Source organism: Phyllostomus hastatus, unplaced genomic scaffold, assembly GCF_019186645.2.
Source record: "Phyllostomus hastatus isolate PE091 unplaced genomic scaffold, TTU_PhHast_1.1 phas_contig_254, whole genome shotgun sequence".
NCBI classification, from domain to species: domain Eukaryota; kingdom Metazoa; phylum Chordata; class Mammalia; order Chiroptera; family Phyllostomidae; genus Phyllostomus; species Phyllostomus hastatus.
The window spans coordinates 16,102,613-16,114,736 of record NW_025333810.1 but is presented as its reverse complement, the minus strand read 5'-3'; the positions used below and the strand labels follow the sequence as shown (position 1 = coordinate 16,114,736).

Here is a 12,124-nt window from a genome sequence, read left to right as displayed (position 1 = left end):
AAGTGCTCTCAATACCCTGAGGAAGGGAGGAAAGGGAGAGAGAAGTAGATAGTTAGTCACTAGAACATTGAAGCTACAAAAGAACAGAAGCCCACACAGAAAAAACCCTTTATAGTTCCTTTTTCATAAAACTTATCACACTTTATTTGAATTATTTTTTAGCTCCCGTGCTAAATATAAGCTAGAAAGAAGTGCCATGAGCTCAGGAACCACAGCTGTGTGCTCACCACTGTGACCACAGATCTGAGTACAGAGCTCAGACACAGCAGGTCCCAAATAGATGTCTCTGGGCAGGTTCCAATAGAGACTTTGCAGTCAGTTTTGTTCCTGAGAATCTATTTGTTAAGTTTCCAGATGTGTAGACGAGGAACGGTCAAGCTCTAGTGTTGGACTGCTCTGATGACGTTATCTGCGTGTGAAGAGTTGTGGCAGGTGAGGGAGGACAGTGAGCTGGAAACCTTCCAGGAGGCTCTTTTGGCAGAAGCAGGCCCGTGCTGACTTCAAACAAGGACGCTGACGGCTGAGGGAAGTCTGGACTGATGTAGGCTCAGAATTTCACTGACACAGGTCTCATACCCACGGCACAAAGAACGAGCATGGAGGCGGTGTGAAGTGGTAGTGATGCAGATCTGGGTCCTGTGTTTGATTCCACTCTCACCGCTGGGCAACTGGGAGACTGGGTTCCTTCTGTGAACTGCATTCTCCACAGCTTAAAACAGGGCTCATAATGCATGTCTTAGAGGGTTGGTTAGCTATAATGCACTTTTCATAAAGACTGGCACATGGTAAACACTCAATAAATGGTTACATGTGATATATGGTGAACACTCAAAATGGCTATATTTCTTCTGGATTGTAGTTTTGTTTTTTTTTGAATCCTCACCAGAGGACAGTTTTTTTCATTGGGTTTAGAGACAGGGGAAGGGAAGGAGGGAAGGAGAGATAGAGATAGACATACAGATAGAAGTAGATAGAGAAAGAGAGAGAGACACACACATCGATCAGCTGTCTTCTCAGCATGTGCCCTGACTGGGGAATCAAACCCACAACCAGGTGTGTGCCCTGATGGGGAATCTAACCTGCCACCTTTTGGTCTATGGGACAATGCTCCAACCTACTGAACCATACCGGCCAGGGCTGTTGTATTGTATTAACAGTTTTTTAAAAAGGTTTCTAACCTGGAGTCTATGGAGCCCCAGGAAATCCACAAATGGGCTTCTACAAATCCTGGAAATATCCTGAACACATACAACATGGTGTGTATGTGCATATACATGAGTGTGTGCAGGTGTGTGTGCAGATGCATGTGCATGCGTATATACACTCTTTTTTCCTCTAAGGAAAGAGTCCAGAGCCTTCATCAGAACCTCAAAAGACTCTCAAACTGAAACCAGTTAAACAGCACTGAGCTCCTGTGCCTTCCAAAGTATTTAGCTCACTTTGTGTATCTACAGAGTAACTTTCTGCATCATCCTCAGAACTAAACCTTTTCTGTGCCTATTCAAGAGGCCCACATTTTATACACTGCAGCACAACCTCTGTAAAAGGCCTGTATTATCTTGCAACAACAAAACCAAAGGAACAAAGGAATATGACTGGAATTTCTAAAGTAGAAATTCACCTTAATTTCAATGATAGTACTGCAGTTCTTACCTCTTAAAATGCATCTTTCTCATAGTCTTTTCACATAATCGATGGCCAACGGAGGTAGCTGGAATGTTTTATTCTTAGGAGGTAGTCACTTCATTTTAGAGCAACAAAAAGGAAATCATAATGGATGAATTGGAAGAGCCCAGTCAAAGACTGGTTCTACTCCTCAACAACCCAGACGAGTGTCCAGAGGCTAGACCATCTCTGGCAAGGGGAAGCTTGGTGGCAAGCCAGCTGCTTCAACTTTTTAAATCCATAGTTTTCTCATATGGAGAAAAAGAATGATATGAGAATTCCTCTTTCTTGTGGGAATTAAATAAGAAAACAATTGTAAGGCAGCTGGTGAGCACCAAACACAGAGTAAGCACCTCATAAATATTAATTATTAAATATCTTCCTTAAGGTAGGGAGAAAAATTATTCCTCATCTGATTTCTGAGCCATAGATTCTCGTCCCGAAATTGACTTTGGGCCACTAGCACTTTTCAGTTTCTTCCCTAAGGTATCTCTTAGAGATCATGAAGGAAAGGAGTACACAGCAGTTGGGAACGCTGTTGAAAGTGCCTGAGAATCAGCTTCAAAGAGAACCGATCATCATGTCCAACACTGAGATGCAAGTATGAGAATCAAGTTAAAAGAAACAGAATAAACCTAAAAAAATCACCTTAAAATATAAAGATTAATGACTCAGTACACGTTTTCATTCATTCATTTAAGAATTATTGAGCATATACGATGTGAGAGGCAAAGGCACACACAAAGAAGAGAGAACAGAACAGCGGGAGAGCCAGGCAAGTACAGCCACCACCGCGCCCGAGGGTAGAACCTGATGCAGGGGCTGGGCAGGATGGCGCGTTCTGCACAGGCTTCTTGAAAAATAACATGGGCTGAGTTTGGAGGGAGGAATAGATGTTAGCTAGGCCAAAAAATGAGCAACAGTCCTGGCTGGGTGGCTCTGGTGGTTGGAATGACATCCTGTACACCAAAAGGTTGTAGGTTCGACTTCTGGTCAGGGCACTTGCTTAGGTTGCATATTCAGTCCATGGTGGGTCATGGCACATATGGGAGGCAATCAATCGATGTTTCTCCCACACCAATTATATATATACATCCCCCTCCATCCCTCTTCCTCCCTCTCTAAAATCTATACACATATCCTTGGGTGAGGATTTATAACTAAATAAATGTGTAAATAAGTGAATAAATAAATAAATTAATTAATTTAAAAATTAGAAACAATATTCCACAGAGACCATAACACATGCAAAAGCATGAAAATGCAACAGTGAGTGGAGTGTTTGGGCATCCTGATGATCTAATATAGGTTGGCAGAGCATGGAGATAATACAGGCAGCTAGAAGAAGTCCTTGCTGAACAACATCCTCACTCATCGCCATCAGCTGAGTCCACAGAAGGAGACAGGGCACATGCCATGGGGATCCTCGGAATTCGTGGTCAGCAGCCTGGACATCCCTTCCCGCTGCCCTCCCCTCTGCCAGCCCAGGGTTTTGAGGTTTTGAATGATTCTCTCTATCTATGAGGTTCCCTCTATTGAGTCCTACCCATGAGGTTTCGAATGGAACATCTACTACCACACAGTTACAATTTTTTTCTTGTGATGAGAACTTTTAAGATCTACTTTCTTGGCAACTTTCAAATATGTGGCACAGTACTATTAGCTACAGTCGCCACGCTGTACCTCGAATCCCTATGACTTATTTATTTCTAACTGGAAGTGTGTGCCTTTTGACCACGGATGCAGATTCAAGGTCACCTACCTGTTCTTTGAAAAGAACACTCAGGCAGTGGTGAGGAGGATGGCTTGGAAGTGGAATGACTGGAGGCAGCATTTACAAATGACTTGTAAAGAGGGAGACAGGGAACGTCTGAACTAAAGGAGAAAAAGAGTAAGACTGTGAGACGCAGCAGAAGGCCCTAATCAATCTGCAGATTGATTAGTGGAGGAGGAAAGGGAGGAGGTGAGATGAGGCTCATTCCCAGGTTTATCGCCTGGTGGCTTAGTGAGAGGATGCTGCATCCTCCAGGGAAAACAGATGGAATAGTAGATATCTGCTGTTTCTGCTTGCACAGCATCCACTCTCTCTTTTCAATATTCCCTTTTCAAAAACCACCGCTTCCCTGCACACAGGTCATTTGGTTTAAGAGGGCTGTTGACCACACTTCCATGTACCTCCCACCCTCTCCTCACACAGACCGCCCTCCCATTCCCAAAGGCTCCAAACTTCTGGCCATGAGAACTGGCTCAGGCATGGGTGCAGGATCAGAGTGGTCTGATTAAAGTTAATCCTGAATTATTCCCTTTTTCTGCAGGGTTTAAGTCTGAAGCTGCTGACGACCATTTTACCACTGTGAAGACAAGAGGAAAACCAGAAGTGGATCCTTCCTGAACTTTTCCGATACAGGAGTCAGGATGTGGCCCTTCCTACCTGAGCAAGTATGACCTGGGTTTCTGTGACTTGTTGCCAAGAGTTCTGACATATACAACAAGTAAAGAAAATTGTATTTCAAAAAAGAAAAAAAGCCTACTTTTGTGAGTGGTCGATTATAAAAACATACATTACTGTGGTAATAGTTCCTTAAAACATTTAAATCTACCCAAGGCATTTAGGGACTTTGTAGCAAATTCTAAAGTAAATAATGACAAGCCAAGACAGATTGCCTTAGAAAATGTCAGTGCACCAAGAATGGCACATTAACTCATTCAGTTAACATTTATTGAGTATCTTCAGGGTTCTTAGACTTGTTCAACAGAAATTATAAAACTGCATGCTCGGGTTTGAGCTGGTCCATCCAAGGTCCTTCCATAAAGAGCAGCTGTGGATGCTGCTCAGACTAATTGTATGTGTTAGCGAGGCCAGGTGTTTCTGTCTGGCCCAACAGCTGTACTTGATGTTAAGGACCACTTGAATTTCAGACTGGCCATCTATAAAACAAGGCTGGTGAAGCAGCATCTCAACTCAGTCCTTAGGTGAAAAAGCAGAACATGTTTTGAATTTCTCTCCCCTTTGGTAAAATATCTACTGACCTTTGTGGAGAAGCCTGGAGGACACATTGTGCTGGGCCTTCTTTTCTTTGTTTACTCTCCCTCCATGAGAAAAACCTAACACTACCATGGGTCTAACCTTTATTAATGCAACTATACCTCCATATAAATATGCTTAAATTGTTGCCTCCTGCCCTATCTGCTTCCCAGCAGCTAGGCCAAAATAAATCTTCAGGTGTCCATCTCTGGTGGGCATTTGTTGGCTCTGCCACTGTGTGTGCAAACACGGTGCTCCTGTGTCCTTTGAGGAAGCACCTACCTGCTCTCCGTGGTGTGCTGTCTTGGTGGTGCTGTCAATCAATGCTTCTGGCTCAGCAGTGTGCATGCCACTCAAATTACGCCAAAAGTGTTCAAACTAGCCAAAAGTGTTCTATTTCCTGGTATTCTAAAGCCAAGGGCAGAGCACTCTAAGGGCAGACCTCCAGCTGCGCCTCAGGAAAAGGAACATCAGTTCCAAATCCCCAGATGCCCAGAGTAGTTCTGTTTCCATCCTGAGAATGGTTCTCCTGACTTCCTTTGACTCTTAGGATATCCTTCACGTACCATTTTACTTCTGTTGCTTTATGACTACAGAAATTTAACTGTACAATCCACTGTGACTTAAACACTAAGTAATAGCTAACGTTCATAGAATACTCTGCAGCTTATAAAGTACTTTCACATTCAATTTGTCTCTTTTAGTCAATATTTCTGGAACTGATTTTTTCTCCTACCCCCAAATCAATCACTTACTGACTTCTCCATTTCTTACAACAGCACCATCATTCTTTCAGTAAGCTTTTTTAAATCTCAGAATAATTTTGACTCCAGGCTTTCACTAACCCTCTATAATCTATCACCTAATCCTAAATATGGGATCTCCCAGATCAATCCCATCCTCCCACTCTCTCTGCCTCCAGCTTTGCCGGAGCCTTCCTCACCTTAACAATGGTCTGTTGACTCTGCCACCAGTCTACTGTCTCTGGACCAATGGTACAATGGTACCACTAGCAGAAGGATGTGGAAAAAACTTTATTATCAGTGTGCCACTCCTCTTTTACCCATTGTTCACAGAACAAAGATACAGGACAATGATGCATAGGTCAATTCCCTAACCTCAATTCTGGGCTATCCGCAAGCAGGCTCCACCTACCTCTCCTATCTCACAGCACACTGTTCCTCAGCAGAAAACATTTGCTAGAACAAGTGCTCTCAAACATGTAGTAGGTAGAAAAAAAAGGCTAGGATTTTTTTGCAGCTCCCTCTCATCGTAAGTGGGGTCTTTGAATGCCCCTTGAATCTGAGATAAGCTTATAACTTGATTTGGTCAATGGGAGAGTAGCAAATGCAGTACAAACAGAGGCTTAAAAATCATTTTGAATTGGGGTTTGCTCTGTGGCTGCTCTTGGAACACTGCTTGATGGCCCCATAAAGAAGCTGAGGCTAGGAAGCTAGAGAATGGGAGGCACGTGTCCCAGTCACCTATTAACCTGACCAACACCCAGAAACCACTAGACACAAGCAAGGCCATTCTAGATCATCCTGCCACCAGTGACCCCACCAGCTGACTGACTGAAGATGCCTGAGGAAATCTAACCAAGACCAGCAGAAGAACCACCCAGCTGAAGCCAGCCCATGTTGCTGACCACAGAATACAGCCTGTAGTAGTTATTTTAAGCAGCAACTTTTGGGGTGATTTGTTACGCAGCAAAGGATAACTGATAAAACATCTAAGCTGATTTGGTCACTTTTTCCTAGGAATTCCTATCAGTTACTATTTAGTGTCTTGGGCACACAATCGCAACATATCTTCTTTCATGTTTTGTACCATTATTTAATTTTTTAATTTTATTTTAATCATTGTCCATTATTTAATTTTTAATGCATGCCATTTCCCCCTCATAGGTTTCTTGGGAGGAGACTGTGCACTTTGTTTTTCTGTCTCACCTATGCACAAAGTATATACACAATGACTACGTAAGGATCGATTCATATTTTTCCAGGGCCCAGTCATCAATAACATTCATCATTTCAATGCGTATTTTGATCACTAATTTTAAAAGCTTAAAAAAAGATCTGACAAGATGCAAACCATAAAACATAAATCAAATTATCTAACCTATAAACTGCAAAGTCATGCACACCATATATCATATTAGGAATCATTTTGTTGATTCATTTTCAGACAATTACTTTTTGCAAGGGAACCTGCATACCAATAAGAAGGGGGCACAAAGAAACAACTATATAAAGGTAACAGTTTTCACAGAAGCAACTATTTGATTTTCACCAGGATATTATTTTTCTCCCAAGACACACATTTCTCCTACGTGGTTTGCAACCCTAACCTGACAAACTGCCAAAAACAAGGCTTCTATTCCTAGAATGTCACTGACTCTCCCCTTGCTGTTCAATTAGATTTTGCATTTAATAGAGAAATTCCCTTGTGTTTTTTATAATGGTGCACCTGCTCCTTGGGAGATTTCCTCCTTTGACAAGAAATACTTTAAATCTAGCAAGAAAAAAAAAAACAGCTCCAGGCTTTCTCTGATACCATCAAAGATATTTGTTTGTATTAGATGTTTGTGTGGGTTTCCCTCCTCTTAAGAGCAGTAAAGTACTACTATGATTCCTTCCAAAACAACAGCACACACAAAGTTTCTTGGCCTCTGTTCTGCATTTCCACTGTACACCTGCACCAGAACAACTGCCTGGAATTAGCTAAGCGGCAACATGGTAGACAGAGAAACTCATTTGCATTACTCACCACCTTTTGGGTGTCAGCACATGGTAAATGTCAAAACAAATGCATCATCATTTCAAACCTACTGTCTTGTAACCTCTCATCATGAAATGCTTGCTATGGAGAAAATAAAGTTTATATTCAAAATTGTTTCCTTTTTTATATTTTATTTCTGAGATATACAAATATTCTTAAGAGAAGCACCATTTTTTTCTTTCCAATTCTAAACTTGAGAACTCTAACATGTTTGGTTTAGAGTAATCTTTGGTTAATATGGCATTCCAGAGAGACTTCTGTGAATGGTACCAAAATGTCACATCTTTTTCAAATAGTTTGAAGGACACCTTTAAGGTGTTTCCCTGCACTCTAGCCATGCTGCATATAATTTAAGACTGAGATGCATCAGAAATACCCAATGGACCTTCACTCCCAGATGTGAACACATTAGCATACTGCTTTCCTACACCTTGTTCTCTTTGACTTTTAAAATTTCAGTATTTATAAATGAAATACAGATTTCAGCCCATTCCCAACTGGGATGTCTGCTTCACAATGAGAGAAATAGGTTTCTGCCTTCCTGCATATTCGGCAAGGAAAGTGGTGCTTGGAAATTACTATTTAGAGTGACACCTTGGAGAATTGACAGACTCTGCACACATGTAATCCTCATAAACCTCCCCAGACAGCCCTTATTTCATTTTGCAAACTGCACCCTGGCCGGGCTCCACAGCACGTGGTGTGTGGTGAGACTGTCCTGCAGTGGTTCTCCCTTCCTCCGGGCTCTTTGATGGACACTTGTCAGTAACAGCCAAGAGGAGTGGGGCCCAGCTAACCAGCAACTGAAAAATGGACACGACAGTAAGCTCCTTCAATTAACTTTCCCAAGGAAAGCACTGTCCCACAGGAAAAAGCGTTTCCCCCTCTCCTAGCGGTCCATTGAAAATGAGCAACAATGCTGTTGCCTTTTTGTTTCCTAAAGACTTTCTTCTCTGCAAGCAGTAGCGTGTTCCTCAAAGAATGCTAGTATTTCCTGTGGAAACTGTATGGCTGCCAGTAATGGCTCATAATTTTCCCTCTTTTCTTTTCATAAAAATGAAATAAATAAAACATGTCATTTGACAATAGCCAAAGTGGCGGTTCACCTCACTTACCACCTGCTGATGAAAGTCACCACAAGGAAGGGCCAAGAGAGAAACGCGCCCCGCTGAAATTGACACGGACCTGCCTCGGACGCAGGACAGCGGCGGAGAAAGGCGGTGGGAGCCCTGGCTGGACGGGGCAGACGGGACCCGCGGTGCTGAAGGGCAAGGGGCTACCGGTGGGCGGCGGCAACCCCAGGTGTGTCCTCTACGGCGTCTCTATTATTATTGTAGATTCCGTTGTTATTACTATTACTTCACCCTTCGTTATCTCAGCTCTCGGGAGCCACGGCACTGCCCATCCCTGCCTCCTACACGGTCCGAGGTGGCAGCAAAAATAATGAGCACGGGAAACGGGCAAATTAAAAGAACAACCTTTTGGAAATCAAGGTGGGGTTATTTCCCCCTTACCCTGAGTAAAGCAGCCACCACCGCCGTCACTATAGAGACCTTCCCCCAAACCCTTTCTGCAGAGTCGCCGCTGCTACCCAAGCAGCCCGGAATCGCGGCACAAAGGGGGCCTGTGGGTTGGGGGAGCAAGGGCGACACCCGCCGGAGTCGCCCGCTGCAAACTTGGAGAGGCTCGGCCTCCCGCACCGCGGCCCCAGCCTCCCTGCGGCGCCCGCCCTGGACCTGGACTCACCCGGGGCGCCTGGCGCGCCGGCGGATCCGGAGCGCGGACAGACTGACGGACGGCTGCGGCGGGAGCAGGAACAGCCGCAGCTGGAGCAGGCGGGCGTTGGGGGCGCTGCCGCGGCCCCGCTACGTCACAATGCGGCCGGCCGCCGGCGCCGCTCCCCTGGCCCCCCGAAAGGCGAGTGCGGGAGGGGACAGCCCCGGGGCTGCCGGGCTGGAGCCGGCGTGGAGGGACGCTGAGCGCACCGCCCGGGACGGGGGCGCGGCCGCCACTGCACAAGCTGCTGGAACCGCGGCGCCCTCCGGCTGCCTAGCGCCCGGCGCCGCCCCCGGCCGGCGAGCCCCGCTCCGCCTGACTGACAGCGCCCCTCCCGCCCTCCGCGTGGCGCCCCCGGCCCGGCCCACGCCCCTCCCTCGCCCCTGCCTTACCGCGACCGCAGCCAGCCCGCCCGTGACTGTCCACGAACCTGCTCTTTCTTCACCTACCCCCCGTTTATCGCTGCCGCCTTTGCTTTTCATCTGGGTCTTCCCTCCCATCCTACTTCCCCCATCTCCGCTCCCCTCGCTCTCCGGCTCCCACTCTCTCCACTTCGCAGCCTCTCCCCCCTGGAAATGAAATCTCCCCTCACCGCGATCCGTGCGCCAACAGCTGCCACTTCATTCGTCCCCAGATCATTCCAGGTTCCAGCCGAAACTGGGCAAAGAGACTGGGAAAGAAGGGAAACTGAGCATGGGCATGGTCCTGGGAAACTGCTGTACTTCAAAGCTTCTAGCAGAGTATTTTGCGTTGGCAAGGAGTCTTCAGTCCCCAATCCTGCCCCCCGCCACCCGCCGCTCTCCCACCCTCGAGGACTTCGCTAGGGAGTGAATGGCAAGGGGCTTGTGCTCGGATGGTTTTGTGCTCAAGTGTGGGCGGTGGATGGAGAAGCCTTTGGTCTGAAATAATGGCTTTTTAATTCAACAACGCTTAAAACACCACTTTATTAACTTTACTTTTGGCGTCTTTCTTAATTAGGGCGGGGAGAGTCGGGGGGGCGGGGCGCTGGATGAGGCGATGCCAAGCCAGCAGTGATGACTGTCTCTTTCCTTATTTCCGAAATGAGTTTAGGGAGAGTGGAAGCATTTATGGTAATATTGGCTCACGACCATCTCGATTTTGCCCTTTGGAAAGCTTTAAATTATTTTTAAGAAATCTCTTTCCCAGGAGAGATGACTCGGGGAAGTACACTCAGAAAAGCCATTGAGGGCGACATCGTTGCTCCAGGATGTGGATGCTTGCCTCATGTTGCCCCAGAGAAAAGTGTGAGGAAACCAGTTCTGGTCCTTCTGTTCAGAGGCATCCTCCTTCCCTTGCCAATTCCAGAGGACAAAAGTGGCGCGGTGACTCTGGGAAACTCAACACTATCTGGGTTGGTAAAGATGGGATGTCTATCGTGTATGAGCCTGTCATTGAAAACATGTTACCAACAAAAAAGGAAGGACCTGGTTGTGTAAAGTCTGTGGAGTTCCCCGGATGAGTAGAGTCATATTGCACGCAGTGCCTGTGGAGTCCAATGGCTGCTCTGTCGGTATTTCAGGAAAGAGGCCCTTGTACTAAGGAGGGCACGGGGAGAGGGCGGGCATCCTTGCCTTGGACCTATTTGGGCAAGATAATCGTGAGCCAATGTTACCTATAGTCACTGAAATTAGGACTACCTTGAAGGCCAGCAGAAGAATGCACATGCTTTTAATTTCACTTCCTATTGATAAACTGATTTTCTCTCTCTCTGCTTTTTAACACAAACAACCAAGAGCATGTTCTGCAGTGTTGTAATTTGTTTATTGTAATTTATTATATATAAGATTTTAAGTACATACATGGAAAGTAGCTTCACAATTTTAAAAATACACATATTCCTCAGTAGAAAATATAAAATCAGATGACATCATATGGCACTAAAAATACTTGAAAATATTGGGTTTAATTTGTTCACATCTGGTTAAAATAAAAATGCTTTTTTTTTTGCTTAGTATAAACTCTGAGAAAAGCACATCTTGCTTCCATCCAATAGATATGGATAGAATTGGTGTTCCCTTGGCATGTTGTATAGACAACATACTTTCCTTGTCAACCTCTTAAATATTGTGACATCCTTCTTTTTAAAAATAAAATTTTAATTTATTGAAGAAGTAACTGATTGAAAAATTATAAATGGATATCTCCTTCCAAATGCCCTAAACTCCTATGAGCTCTAACAATGAGCCAGGTGTTAACTCAGTTTAAATGGTTCGATGAGAAGGGACCCAATTATGTTGCACATACAGAAAATGGGTAGTTCCTGGAAAGAAAGCTTCTCTGTTTAGCATAGAGAAGCTTGCATAGAGGAATAGTAAGCCATACAGTTAAAGAGCAATCTCTGAGATGTTTCAGATATTTTCATAGTTTTTATAGTTCTTTTTGTTATGTCTTTTTTCTGTTTTGATTATATATTTATCATTGTTTCTGTAATTATTTTTACACTGATTTAAATGTTTACATCCACTCTCCTACAGAGACTGGGAGTTTGCTTTTGCTTGGACTGGCTGTTGGTTTGCTTCAGCTGTGCAAACTCTTGCCAAATCATAAGCCACAATGGATATACTGAAGTGTGAAAGTAGTGAAGTACTTGGGTTGAAACAGAGTTTCTAGATTTTGAAATTGGATGGCAAGAAAGCCAGCTTCCTGGGGTGAGGAGGGGACTGCTCTGCCTTGTCCGGGGACTTCTTACTACCAATCAGCCTCTGGTAATGTTTTCTAATCAAGCAACTGCCTTTATAGCCTAGTTAGTAACAATGGAATGGTTTAGCAGCCACAGCTGCCGGACCATTTATCCCCTTTTAGAAAACCCCTCACCCAAGCCTGACACAACAGGAAGTATGCACCTGTTAGAACACT

General features: G+C 44.8%; 1 protein-coding gene across 3 annotated transcripts in view; it reads right to left on the bottom strand.

The window, feature by feature from the left end:
- The window catches only part of LOC123818095 (synuclein alpha interacting protein), a 142,834-nt gene extending 133,330 nt beyond the window's left edge, over positions 1–9,504 (bottom strand). For 2 of the 3 annotated variants that reach the window (XM_045837991.1, XM_045837993.1), the window contains exon 1: positions 9,218–9,504. The gene's annotated coding sequence lies outside the window, so the exon portion shown is untranslated. Of the gene's footprint in view, positions 1–8,586; positions 8,676–9,217 lie in introns of those variants that run through there. The other variant, XM_045837992.1, reaches the window with a different exon arrangement.
- Between the last annotated feature and the right edge of the window lie 2,620 nt (positions 9,505–12,124).